The sequence below is a fragment of the Diadema antillarum genome, unplaced genomic scaffold (assembly GCF_040938485.1).
Source record: "Diadema antillarum isolate AM-2024a unplaced genomic scaffold, OU_Dant_1.0 seq00000486_RagTag, whole genome shotgun sequence".
Lineage (NCBI taxonomy): Eukaryota > Metazoa > Echinodermata > Echinoidea > Diadematoida > Diadematidae > Diadema > Diadema antillarum.
Genome location: NW_027271449.1, coordinates 1,751,546 through 1,757,545, shown reverse-complemented (window position 1 = coordinate 1,757,545; position 6,000 = coordinate 1,751,546).

Below are 6,000 nucleotides of genomic sequence, written 5' to 3'. Positions count from 1 at the left end.
AAAATATTAAAACTTCTTTTTTGTTCTCCGTACCTTGGAAAATTGTTCAAGGTATCTTCATGGAACATAGTATATACATGTACTGACTGGAAGTGATTATCTAGAGAATGTAGGGTTCATGGGGTCAAAGGTCAGGGGTCAAAGGTCAAGCGCAACACTTCAAAATTTTACTATTTCCCTCATATTTATGCATTGCCAGCAGGGTTATTTTTTTTTTACACATGGTGTATGCATGTGTAACCTAATAGAAATTCTCTGGAAAGTTTTTTTTTCCTTCTTTTTTTGCATCAAAGGTCAAAAGGTCAAAGATCAATTGAAAGTGCTGAACTAACTTTTTCCTCCATATCTCGGAAGTGGCTCAAGTCATCTTGAGGGCAATTCGACGGTAACTCGCGTTACAAATAATGGGTACATTTTGGGGATAATGTGCCAATATCTTTGTAATTGGTAGGATCTACAAGTTACTTTTTTCATCATGGGTTAAGTAGACATACACCAACTAAATGAATCCAAAAAGAAAAATAAAGGACAAACATGTTGGGATTCTTGAATCATTTAATTTCGGTAACTCGCGTTACACAAAAAGGACATGGTCAATTCTATGAAGACCTCTTTTTGGAAAGTCTCCTCATACTAGACAATCTTGATAAAAGTTTTCCTACCTTGAATTGATAGTGGGTTAGGACTCATAAATTAACAATATCAAAGTTGAGTAACAATGACCTGGAAAAATGTAGGGAGCCTTTATGTCGGTAACTCGCGTTACGGTAACTCGCGTTACATTATGTCCACTAACACAGGGTGACACAAATTGATGACATACAATTGTTCTGATGGCACTGAATCTTGTGTTGAATAATCTGAGAGATGCTTATTTGTGTAGATAGTAAAACGAATATGTTAAACAAATGTTTTACTAATAAACCCAATAGAAGAGTGTGTTTAAGACTAATAAGAGCTTCACTCCTCATAGAGACCTTGAATATGTTTGAATATATACTAGATGATATAGGTGTATTATCACATTGTAAGTTTCAGAGTGTAAAGATGAAAAATGTTGAAAGTCTTTTTAAAACAAAACATAAAAGTATCAAACCCTATATACAAGTTTACGAAACAGCTTACAATCTTTCAAAAATTCAAATCCTATCTTTGTGAGGAGTGAAAACTAGTACATTTCTTTGCAACTGATTGACAAAAAGACCAGTTCGTAATTCCACTTTGTGCATGAACAAAAAAAGATCATTTGTACGAACAGGCATTATGGTTTGTAAATTCACTGACATAAGCATCTGTGATGCGATGATTATTCATGCGATCCTTATCTAAATGATGCTTGCCAGCACATCCACCTGACAGCAAGAATGGTATTTTGCAATATAAACGGAAATAAGCTGTTACTGCATTCAATACAAAACAATGAAATGGATGCCTGCTAAATTATAAACTGATGGGAGTATTCTGATCCCCTGATCTACAAAATGCAAGTTCATTCTTTTTTTGAACAGAAGTTCCATGAATTGTTATGTCATGCAAGCTTATGCATTATGCTGCTTTGAAAACAAGTGAAGTGCCGAACCAACTGAGAAAAAAGAAAGGTCATTTGTACCAATGTGTACATGAGCTACAGTGTATACGAACTGGCTTATTACCCTACATCGACGTAAATAAGCACTGAATTGATCAGTGTTTTAGTAGTAGCCATGATAAAAAAGTCATGGGCGTACATACATACTCAAGCAGTATTCAAACTTACGACCTCCTGATCACCGGACAGGTGTCATCTCCACTAGACCACCGTGCTTTCGCCCGACAGCAAGTGCTGGTTCTAATCCTTATAACATGCAGTGGGTACTGCGTAATTATTCAAATTCATGAAATTCTTCCGTTGAGATGTTTTCATTGCAACTGATTGACAAATTGCCCTACATCAACGTTAATAAGCTCACTGAATTGATCAGTGTTTTATTAGTAGCCATGATAAAAAAATCATGGGCATACATACTTGAGCAGGATTCGAACCCACAACCTCCTGATCTCCGGACAGGTGTCATCTTCAGTAGACCACCGAACAAGGATTAGAACCAACACTTGCTGTGCTTTATAGCATTCTGTAATAAAAATTCTGTAATACTGATGCAGGCAATTCAAAAGATAAATCTAATGGTCTCATTCACTGCTGGATACATGTACAGTATGCAGTGAAAGCCAGGCTAGACTCTTCAATGTGGCATGTGATCAGTGGCCTTGATGCTAATCACAGTTTATTAGGCTGCCCTCCTTTGTTTCAGTCCAGCATAGTGTGTATAGCACTGCATTTGATTGTTTTCACCACAATCTAGCTCAATTAAGTGCTAAAATTTGCTTATGTTGGGGGAAACTTGTGTTTATAGTTGGTAACTCGCGTTACATGCCGGTAACTCGCGTTACATGGTAACTCGCGTTACACTTTTCATTGACATTTTTTAATGTGATAACAGTGTTTATTCAAGTCAACATCCTGTGTACAGTATCAGGGTGTGATGAATTTAGAAAATTATGATTCCCAACAAATTACCTCCACTGCTTCCTTCAGAATGAATAATATTTCTTGTTTCGGTAACTCGCGTTACATGGCTCAAGGGCTGAACTTTCACATGTGGTGATTAGAATTTTCTGAAGGTGGCATAAAAATTTCCTCATGGGAGACTGAAGTAGAACCAATTTGCTTCTTTAAAATAAATTAATTGAAGTGCTAGTAGAATTTTTCTATTAAAAAAAAATTATATCAAGTTAAGCATGCATTTTAGCAATTCGGATGACTGAAAAATTGTCTTCAACATTTGTAGCTGTTTCTCGGGAAATATTTGACCGATTGATATAATTCTTTGAGTTTCTTTAACTTCAATATATGGGTAATACATAATGAGTAATTCTTTTGCAATATGATAAAGTTGAAATTTCAGTGCCATGTCCACATTCCCATGGAATTGCCCTTGAAACTTCGTACATATTATGCATGTTCTACCTGAAAGTGATTATCTTATGAATTTTAGGGTCAAGGGCCAGATGAAAATGGTAACAATTTACTATTCAATTCAGAAATTGCACTTTTTCTCCACACCTGTACCTTGAAAATTACTCAATGCCTAAATGTATGAATGGGTCAAAGTCAAGTTAAAGTCCTTAAATCCCTAGATACATGCTCTCCTATTCATCCAATTAAACCTAGGTCAAGGAAGGTGAACATTCAACACATTTGTGACAAACTTGTCATTTCAATATTTTGCCAATTTTGTGAAAATGTAATCACACATTGTCCACATGTGGGCAAGTCCAAGCTATTTTGCACCAGCAACGCGTGGGACATCACAAGAAGATTTAGCCCTATATTACACTGTTAAGATTGTAATTTCATATGTTGGGTTGCTTTTGATAGCTAGTAGGTATCTTCATTCAAAACAATAGAAATAATGAGAATCACACGTTCAGTATTTAATTTATGCAAATTTATTCTCCAGTAACGCGTGGGACCACAAAAATTGTCTTTTTTTTCTTCTTTTACTTTTATCTCAATTATTGTGAAAATACTTGGTATACTATAAAATCATTACAAACATCTTTTTCTACAATAATAACTGTACCTGAAATAAAACATTTCAGAAAAAATCATAAAACTGTTTTCTCTCAAGGTCAATTATAGAAAGATAGGTATAGTAACGCGTGGGACAAGTAACGCGTGGGACATTTTTGTCACTATGAATATTGTGATGTGAATTGCACATTTGCTCAGAGAAACTTTAATATGGGGCACTAATAATCTAAATAGATGTATTTCTAATAAATTCTTGCAAATTCAAATGATTTAGACCCACCAGAACAATAGATATAATGAAAAATATGAAATGCCTGTGTTATCCTTTATTTTTTGACATTTGACTTTGAATGTGACCTTGAAAATAGCATGCAATGATCTTTTGTGAATTATTTATCCAAAGTGGAACTTTTCACCAAATTTCAAGTCAGAATTCACAAAATTACAAAAAATCCCTCAATAATGTACACATTTCCCATAGAAGACTAAGATTTAGTACACTTCCATTGACTTGTACACAAATCGTCCCACGCGTTACTAAAATGTCCCACGCATTACTAAATTTAATTGAAAATTGCAAGTATGAGATTTATCAGACTAACTTTTTATCTCTTGGATATGATTAGGTCCATTGTGAATTTGGTCTTTTGAAAGTTTCAGGTCAATCAAATCATTAAATTTTATGTAAATGAGAAATAATGACCTAAAAAAGTAACGCGTGGGACATGCTACTTTTGGCCCATCCCTCATTTGCATATTTAATCAGCTGAGAAACTGAAAATCACAGTCATGATAACTTGTTAGTCAGACTTAAGGTCACCATACTTATTTTCATAAAAACTTGTGAAAATTAAAAGATACATTTTAAAATGCAGAATTTTTGAATGTCCCACGCATTACTCTAAATTTTAATTTATGCAGATTAATTTATTGCTGGTTATGCGGAAGGATCTTTACTTTTTCTTTTTGAAATTCATGTATTTTAACTTCTTAGCTTTCAAATGATACTAAGTTTGTGTAGATTGACCCATTTTAAATTTTCAGTCTTGTGTGATCAAATAGCTTGGACTTGCCCATGTACTATCCAGACCTATTGGGAAAATCATGCATTATGGCGGAGGCATACCAGTCGCCAAAGCGACATTTATAGTTACTGTTTAGATTAATTGTACAATGTAACTAAAATTTGCATTTCGATTCTTATAAATGGATGAGGATTTCAACCAGAAAGCTTTTAAACGTGACACTTGTTACCATAAACCTTTATAAACCTACAATGTAAATAAAAGTATTAATAATCTTGATAGTAATAATAATGTTAATAATATTTTATAACCCTAAATTGTTCCATTTACTGGGTTATCATCCACCCTCTCACTCCCTCTCTCTCTTTCTCTCCCTGTCATTTTTATGCCCCCGAATGAAGATCTCGGGGGCATATTGTTTTCATCCTGTCTGTCTGACTGTTTGTCTGTCTGTTGTCAACTTTAACCTTCACTATAACTTCGCTATAAGAGATAGAGACTTCATATTTGGCATGCATATTACTCTTATGAAACTCTTGCGATTATACCAAGGTCAATGACCTTGTGACCTTCACCGTGACCTTTGATCTCAATTTACTAAATCTTTTAATTTTCACCATAACTTTTCAACCGTGAGAGATAAAATATTCATATTGCATGTGAAATACTCTTATGAAGCTCTTACAATGTACGACTAACCAATGCCAATGACCTTGTGACCTTCACCGTGACTTTTGACCTCAATTTGCTAAATCTTGTTAATTTTCACCATAACTTTTGAACCATGAGAGATAGAGACTTCACATTTGTCACATATATTACTCTTATGAAGCTCTTATGACGAACACCAAGGCCAATGACCTTGTGACCTTCACCGTGACCTTTGACCTCAATTTACTAAATCGTTTAATTTTCACCATCGCTGCCCTGGGGGCATAGTGTTTCACAAACGCATCTTGTTTCTCCTTTTTTTTTTCTTTCTTGAATGAGGTTTTCTTTACTGCAATGTAAGAATGTGATGTGAAAGGGGTGAACCTACACCTTATTGTCCCCGCCGAACGAGTTCGAGCAGGGGACTATGAAACGGGCTCCGTACGTGTGTGTGTCCGTCCGTGTGTCCGTGTGTCCGTGTGTCCGTCCGTGTGTGCGTCCGTGTGTGATCAAAATGTTCAAAATGCTACTCCTTCGCCATTTCTAACCCAATTTTGATTCTGTTTGCTTTATATGATAGCACTACATGGGAGCTTTGAAACTTCTATACAGAATTTCAATTGTGACCTTTGACCTTGACCTTTGACCTATATTGTACATTTTGCTTCAAAATGCTACTCCTTCGCCATTTCTAACCCGATTTTGATTCCTTTTGCTTTATATGATGGCACTAGGTGAGGGCTTCAAAAC